Raw genomic sequence first — 9,126 nt, 5'->3', positions numbered from 1 at the left:
AAGACTCTGACAACAACTCCCCCCTGGCCGCTCCCCCTGGCGAATTGTTTCCCCAGGGGAAGGGGCACGTTACGGCATTCCAGGCAGAACCTGGTCTCCATGTCTGGACGGGACGAGGAGATCCTGAGTGACCCACCCCCGGTCTGGTTGGGACGTCACTCACGCTAGGGCTTCGGCTACTGGGGGCGGCTATACGCCCATAGGTGGCGCCTCTTCTCGTCCTGGTGCTCTTCTCGGCAAAACCCGCGAGTTGACCTCCCTAGGTGTCAACCTGCGTTACTCCTGCAGTCCGCACATTTCCCATGAGTTCTCCCCTGATGGTGAGACCATGTGGTGTCTCCACTAATTCCTCCCTACGGTAGGTAGTGGCTCTGCAGCGTTTTTCCCCCAGGGGGGAATAATGCTTACCCAGTGGCCCTACGGTGCCGGGCGGCTTCTCGCCTTTAGAGAATCAGGCCTCCGCCCGTGACGGCCGGCGTAGGGGGCTTCCCAACTTTTTGTGGAAAGCTCTGGGTCCCCCTTCCTCTCCACTGGAAGGTCATAATTTCGCGTTAGCGTGTCGTCTGACTCGCCCAGGCCAGTCAACGTCGCTCCGCAGAGATTGTGACGCGGCTCAGTGCTGTGGCGTTTTCCATAGGAACCCCATTCTGTCGGTTCGACACAACGTCGAGAGACCGACAGAAACGGAACGTCTTGGTTACGGATGTAACCTCGGTTCCCTGATGGAGGGAACGAGACGTTGTGTCCCTCATGCCACAACACTGGCCGCCCACCCCAGCGGTCGGGGGAGGATGCTTTAGGCTCCTCAGACCAAAGGTGAATGAATGAGCACGCCGGCTTCCCTCTTATACCCGGACATCCGGGGACGGCATGCAAATTTCATTCGCCAATTTTCATTGGCCTTTTCTAAATACTCAGAAGATGATAGGTTCTCAAGACAAACCCCATTCTGTCAGGTTCGACACAACGTCTCTTCCCTCCATCAGGGAACCGAGGTTACATCCGTAACCAAGACGTGTGTTTTTCCTGTTTTTTTTTCATGTGTTTAATAGACATGTACAAGTTCTTTGAAAAACATCTATGACCTTTGAAATATGTCTAGTCTTCATGCTCTATGTTGAGTATGGTTTCACTAATAAGAAACAATATACATTTGCATAAAGCATCAATATTTGTCCATGCCCATGTTTATTAGAGTATTAAAAACTTGAAAAGTATTCATTTAAGGTACATTTATAACGGATAAAAATGTGCGATTAGGTTGCGATTAATCACGAGTTAACTCATTACAACCATGCGATTAATCGCGATTAAATATTTTAAGCGATTGACAGCCCTAATATATATATATATATATATATATATATAATAAATGAAATAAAACTTAAGACATTAGAATGTGTCCTGTTAAAGTGAGCAAAAATAATGTCTGTCATACCTTTTACCCACAATTTACAAAAGATGCCCACAAAACTGTCATTCAGTGTACCAGTTGCATAAACAAATCTTGTCAGGCATATTTAAAACAACAATCATTTCAAGACATATTTAAGACTCACATTGCAACCCCTAATTCACTGTCATTTTAAATGTTTATACTTTGTCAATGTCCTTCATACCACTAAGTTTAACCCATTTGCCATCAAGAAGGTTTTATAAGGAAGTGAATCAATTCATTTGAAATATATAAAATTAGTATGCCTAAATATGCTCTTACATATTTTAAAGGGGTCATATGGCGCGAATATATGTTTTTCTGTGTCTTTGGTGTGTTATAAGTTGCCCGTGCATGTATTAGACACGTAAAATTGCAAAATTGAAAGTGTGGGAACAAAAGATGCATCTAAAGCGAATGCTCACCCAGACCTGCCTGAAACGCCTCGTGCAACCACACCCCCACAAATCTACGTCAGTTCGTGGTATGATTTCACTAAGACCGCCCAAATGTATACCCAAATAGGGTGGGCGTACCTGTCAGTACAATTGCTTTGGAACCTGATGTATTCCACCAATCACTACACACCTGTTAACTGGCCAATCATAGCACACCTCGCTTTTCAGAGCCACGAGCTTTGTAAAAAATCTGCACGTTTCAGAGAGGCGGGGCAAAGAGGAGATACAAACATGCATGGTATGTGGAAAATACAGCGCTTTTGAACCTTAAATCGTGTATACACATTACATCTAAAACAAACCATAATATTCGCTTTAGCCGTGTCATACGACACATTTAAAAAGTACAGGACAGAATCCACCAGCCCAACTAATCACTATGGGCCTGTTTCTACCATAGCCTTAAATAATACAAGCCCTTTCCTGGGGCAGCAAGCCACATACGCATACCATTTATTCTATCTGACTCATTTGCAAATGTGAACTTGTGAATTATACATGACTAGTATGGGCAAGCTTTACATCCCAACATTAAGAGAGAGAACATCCAGCCCTGCAGTGAGATTTTGGAGTAACGACAGAGCGTCCTGAAACTTTTTCAAAGGCTCTTGGGGCAAATGGCATCCTCTGCAGGGGATATTCCTCTCGAGCACATGAGACTTTAACAATGGCTTCAGAGTTGGGTTCTTTGGAGAGCGTGGCACAATGGCACATGACAAATTGCCATCACGCCGGAGTGCTGTCGAACCCTAAGCCCTTGGTCAAACCTGGGGTTCTATATACTTAGGCGTGGGGTTCTATATAGGAAGGTTGATTTATGCCATGGCGGCCATCTTGTCTATTGGACCAGCACGTGATTGTCGTGTACAAAATGTTGAAACCATCTCAGGGCAAGCCAGGCAGCCAGCAACTCCAGGCAGTTGCAGTGCCAATACAGGTGGGGCCCTGTCCATCATCCCGACACTGCATGTCCGTTGCACACAACACCCCACCTGAATGTCAATGCTTCGGTCATGGCAACAACGATGCATTGACATTCAGGTGGGGTGTTTTTTGCGTTTTTTGACAAGTTGACCATGTTAAGCTTGAGAATCCAACACATTTTCCATTGTTACAAAGCAGCTGTACATGAGACATATTGACTATAAGCAAAACAATAAAAGTTATACCTGTAAAACAAGAAAAAGGTGAAAGCACAGAAGACAGACATACCCACATACAAAACACTCCACACACACAATATGCACACGTACTAACACACATAGACATAGACACACACACACACACACACACACACACACACACACGCGCGCGCACACACACACACACACACACACACGGACTGATTACTGATATTTTGTAAATACTATGCAATACTTTAGGTCAACAATCTAACACATTAAATATTTCAGTTAAGTTTCAACAGTGTACACCATATTCAGGAAAATGTAAATATTGAAAATGTCATTATATATTTTTCGTTACTACCACTGCCTAATTGTATGTAAAGCTGCTTTGCCACTGTGAAAAGCGCTATAGAAATAAAACTGAATTGAATTTGGGCCTACTCTTCTTGTTTCAGTTCATTAAGGGTGTGCTGCCACGTTATTTTTAGAGAGAAGAGCCATCTCCTGGCAAACCTTCTAAACAAGCCATAGGTAAAGACATTTGTACCACTTACTGTATGAAAATGAGATTAAAAGTGTAGTAACTTTACTTCTTTCGCTGTAATGAGTAAGATAAATCCTAGGGGAATCTCTGCAACAGCTCTGGTTGCATCAGTCTGTTTATCTCACACCTTTGATTGTGTGGCTTCAAGATAGCTCTTAACGAGACATCATTACCAACAACAAATGTGCTAATAAACTCTCCGCTGAGTTAAAAAAGTTTCTCAAATAAACAACTTCATTTAGTGAAGGTGCAGTTTATTAAATTACAATTTGGCATTTAAGAGATGGTTTTATCCAAAGTGATGAAAACAATAATGTGATTCATCACAACGAGGCTCAAAAATATGAGAAGTTACGTGTAAGTTTTATTATTTTATAACGTATTAAGTTTCATTTTTCAACTTGTTATAGCATAAATTACACAGCAAAAAACTTTTCGCCATTCATGTCCATAAATCTCTGAACATATTATTTGCATTGGGCAATTTGCTTGGCCTCAGTTTAATGTTCTGTAACAGAAAACATCATGGGATCTGGTTGCACTACTCAGAATGTCTTCCAAGTATATTAGTTCCAAGTCACCCCCAACTTGATCTTCTCGACACAAAATAGAATTTTGGTTGCTTGCAGAGCTGCTCTTAACCTTGAATCATTCATATGTTTTATAAAACACATTAGTAGCTGAAAACCAAAACAAGGTCTTAGAAAACTATTTATTGAACGTTCATAGTTTCAGTTGGCATCACCATCGTGAACTGCCAAAATCCTGATATAGCATTGAGTTTGTGGAATTATTTGGCAGTTGTGAACTATCCCATAATACAGAGGTCTTCAACCCTGCTCCTGGAGGCCCACTGTCCTGTAGAGTTTAACTTCAACCATAACCAAACACACCTGAATCAGCTAATCAAGATATTGGGGATCACTAAAAATGAATGTAATGGATTATTAGTTATATTATTCTTTCATGTTTTCTATTTTGTTGAAACTGAAGGAATTTTTTCTCAATACCATATTTTTAGTGCCAAGGTAGCCTATTGAATAAAATAAACTGGTTATCTTAAAACAAATGATAAAGATGAGTAATTCCTTTATCCTGTCATAACGCAAAATGAATGGATTTATTCTGGAGCTGAAAATCAGGTTTATACCATAATGAGGTATATTTACAAGGTGTCAGTGATGATTAAGTGATCTTACTCACTTTCCACAAGACATTCAGAGTTGAATTAATAGTAACATTTTTAAAGTTATTCATTTTCTTAATTGTATTGGGAAGGAAAGCAAGGTCTGCAATTTAAGTATTTTTGCACCGTTTTTGTTCCAATTCTATCCAGGAGTAGTTATTTATTTCTATCCATTTGACTAAAAATGAATTAACTAGCTAAAAAGTAGTATTGGAAATTAGGTGCTTTGAGGCCACCTTAAAATTTTGGCTTGAATGAATCTAGTGATTTAAACCAAGTATCAGTAGGAGATATTGGAAGCATTTAAAGTTAACATGTGGTAAAGTTTTAATTTTAACTGCAGCAATTCTGCCAATATGTGAAAGTGGAGACTAGACCAGTCCAGCATTTCAAGTCATCTTCATTTTTTTAAAGGGGTGTATAATTAAGGTTCCCTTTCTGTCGGTCTCTCGACGTTGTGTCGAACCGACAGAATGGGGTTTGTCTTCAGAACCTATCATCTTCTGAGTATTTAGAAAAGGCCAATGAAAATTGGCGAATGAAATTTGCATGCCGGACTCCTCCCCGGATGTCCGGGTATAAGAGGGAAGCCGGCGTGCTTATTCATTCACCTTTGGTCTGAGGAGCCTTAAGCATCCTCCCCCGACTGCTGGGGTGGGCGGCCAGTGTTGTGGCATGAGGGAAACAACGTCTCGTTCCCTCCATCAGGGAACTGAGGTTACATCCGTAACCAAGACGTTCCCTGATGGAGGGAACGAGACGTTGTGTCGAACCGACAGATTAGGGTACCTATGGAAGACGCCACAACACTCAGCCGCGTCACAATCTCTAGTGGAGAGACGTTGACTGGCCTGGGCGAGTCAGACGTGGGCACTAGCGCGAAATTATGACCATCCAGTGGAGAGGAAGGGGGTCCCAGAGCTTTTCCACAATGTTGGGAAGCCCCTGCCACCGGCCGTCACGGGCGGAGGCCTAGTTCTCTAAACAGTTCTCTAAACTGGCTCCGTAAGGACCACTGGGTAAGCATTATTCCCCCCTGGGGGAAAAACGCTGCAGAGACCACTACCTACCGAAGGGAGTCACACATGGTCTCACCATCAGGGGAGAACTCATGGGAAAATGTGCGTAGAACCTCGCAAAGGTATTGGGCGTAGCCCAACCCGCAGCTCTGCAAATGTCTGCCAGAGAGGCACCCTGAGCCAGTGCCCACGAGGAGGCGACACCCCGAGTGGAATGTGCCCTAACTCCTAAGTGGCAGGGGCGATCTTGTGACCGGTATGCCGTGGCGATGGCATCCACGATCCAGTGCGCCAGTCTCTGTTTGGAGACAGCCCTCCCCTTCTGCTGTCCTCCAAAACAAACAAAGAGCTGCTCAGAGCTTCTAAAGCTCTGCGTGCGGTCCAAGTAGAGGCGCAGTGCGCGTACTGGACACAACACGGCTGGGGTTGGGTCTTCCTCCCCAGTGGGGAGCGCCTGCAAGTTCACCACCTGGTCCCGGAGTGGTGGGAACCTTGGGCACATAGCCAGGCCGTGGTCTCAGGATAACGTGAGAGTCTCCAGGCCCGAATTCTAGGCAACCCGTGTACACAGAGAATGCCTGTAGGTCCCCTACCCTCTTGATGGAGGCGAGCGCCACCAGGAGGGCCGTCTTTATCGACAGGCGAGAAAGATCAGCCTCTCCTAGGGGCTCGAAGGGGGGCCTCTGGAGGCCCTCCAGGACCACTTCAAGGTCCCAAGAGGGTACGGGGCAGATTCAACCGTCTCGCACCCCTCAGGAACCTGGTGACCAGGTCGTGCTGTCTTACAGACTTGCCAGCAACTGAATCGTGATGTGCGGCTATTGCGGCAACATACACTTTCAGTGTGGAAGGGGAGAGATTTCTCTCAAGCCTCTCCTGGAGAAAGAACAGTACGTACCTGATCGAGCATCTCTGTGGGTCTTCTTCGCGAGAAGAGCACCAGGACGAGAAGAGGCGCCACTTGAAGGCATACAGCCTCCTAGTGGCCTGTGCCCTAGCCTGCGTGAGAGTCTCTACCACCGCCGGGGGTAGGTCGCTCAGGATCTCCTCGTCCCATCCAGGGGCCAGACATGGAGGTTCCAGAGGTCTGGCCTGGGATGCAAAACGTGCCCTTCTCCTGAGAAAGAAGGTCTTTCATCAGGGGAATCGGCCAGGGGGGAGTTGTTGTCAGAAGCATCAGCTCCGAGAACCAAGTCCGGTTGGGCCAGTATGGCGCAACTAGTAACACTTGATGTTCCTCTTCCCTGACCTTGCACAGGGTCTGTGCAATGAGGCTCACTGGGGGGAAGGCATACTTCCTCTTGTCCCGCGGCCAGCTGTGCGCAAGGGCATCCATGCCGAGGGGACAGTCGGTCAGGGAGTACCAAAGCGGACAATGGGTGGAGTCTGGGGAGGCAAACAGGTCCACCTGCGCCTGGCCGAACTGCTCCCATATGAGCTGAACCGCGTGGGGTTGGAGTCACCACTCTCCGCGAGGCGTCTACTGACGAGAAAGCAAGTCTGCTGTCTGGTTCAGGTCGCCCGGGATGTGTATGGCTCGCAGGGAGCTGATCACCTGCTGACTCCAGAGGAGGAGGCGTCGGGCGAGTCGTGTTAGCTGCCGTGAGCGAATGCCACCCTGGTGGTTGATATACGCCACGGCAGCTGTGCTGTCTGATCTGACCAGCACGTGCTTGCCCTGCACGAGAGGTTGGAATCTCTTCAGTGCAAGTAGCACAGCCCACAACTCTAGGCAGTTGATATGCCAACGCAGGTGGGGGCCCATCCACTGCCCGACACTGCGTGCCCGTTGCACATGGTACCCCAGCCCTGTAGGGAGGCATCCTTCGTCACTACGACGTGTCTTGATACCTGCCCTAGGGGGACCCCCGCCCGTAGGAAGGCCATAGACGACCAGGGGGTCAGGGTGCGCCGGCAGAGAGGCGTGATGACCATATGCCTGCTGCCGGTGTGCCACGCTCTCCAGGGAACCCGACTCTGTAGCCAGTGTTGGAGCAGTCGCATGTGCATCAACCCGAGGGGGACCACCCCCGCCGAGGATGCCATGTGCCCCAGGAGCCTCTGAAATTGCTTCAGGGGGACCGCTGGCCGCCTGAAGTACGTCAGGCAGAGTAACACTGACTGGGCACGCTCTGTAGTCAGTCGCGCTGCCATGGAGACAGAGTCGAGTTCCAAACCGAGAAAGGAGATGCTCTGCGCGGGGGAGAGCTTGCTCTTTTCCCAGTTGACCTGTAGCCCCAACCGATCTAGGTGCCTGAGCACCAGGTCCCTGTGTGTACACAACAGATCTCGCGAGCGAGCCGAGATGAGCCAGTCGTCGAGATAGTTTAGTACCCGCACACCTTCTTCACTGAGGGGAAGGAGGGCGGCTTCCTTCGTAAAGACCCGTGGAGACAGGGACAGACCGAAGGGGAGGACCCTGTACTGATGTGCCCGCCCCTCGAACGCAAACCGTAGGAACGGCCGATGTCGAGGGAGGATCGAGACATGAAAGTACGCGTCCTTCAGGTCGACTGCCATGAACCAGTCCTGAAACATGACGGACGTCAGGATGCACTTCTGCGTTACCATACTGAAAGGTAGCTTGTGCAGGTGCCTGTTCAGAACACGCAGATCCAAGATAGGGCGCAACCCCCTGCCTTTCTTGGGGACAATGAAGTACGGGCTGTAAAACCCACTGGACATCTCGGCTGGTGGGACAGGCTCGATCGCTCCCTTCGCCAGAAGGGAAGCGACCTCCGCCCGAAGTACGGGAGCATCCTTGCCTCTGACTGAGGTAAAAAGGACACCCCGAAACTTGGGCGGACGTGTAGCGAACTGAATTGCGTTGCCGAGACGGATCGTCTTCCTCAGCCAGCCTGACAGTCTGGGAAGCTGAAGCCAAGCTCCCCGAAACTGTGACAGGGGGCTAGAGGTTTGATCTTCTTCATCGCCCCCCCTGGGGGGTGGTTCGATGGCTAGCAGTACGGATTCCTTGCCAGGGGAGGTCCCCCGGGGAGGAGATCGGCTCTGCTGTTTTTCCTGCCTGGCGATTGTCCAGCTCAACGCACTGTCTGTCTGAGAGTGCTGAGGGCTGGTGTTTATACTCGACATTGCGTTTCGCCGAGACGCAACGTCGAGTTGCCATCCACCGTCGACCAGAGGGTGGGAACGGCTGTGATAACCCAGAGAGAGAGGAAGCTCTTTTTGTTAGAACGTGGGCGCTGGCCCCCCGGGGGGACCAGCAGATGGTAGGACGGGGCAGGTACCATCACTATCCGACCCAGCGATGGAGTGGCTGGGTTCGGGCCCGATGGTGGCCTTGATCTCCCTGGGGTCTCTCCGTCAGGGCCGCTTCTGCTTCCGCGATGGCTGCTG

Source organism: Triplophysa rosa, linkage group LG9 (genome assembly GCF_024868665.1).
Source record: "Triplophysa rosa linkage group LG9, Trosa_1v2, whole genome shotgun sequence".
In the NCBI taxonomy this organism is placed as follows: Eukaryota; Metazoa; Chordata; class Actinopteri; order Cypriniformes; family Nemacheilidae; genus Triplophysa; species Triplophysa rosa.
Note: the sequence above shows the minus strand (reverse complement) of the source record.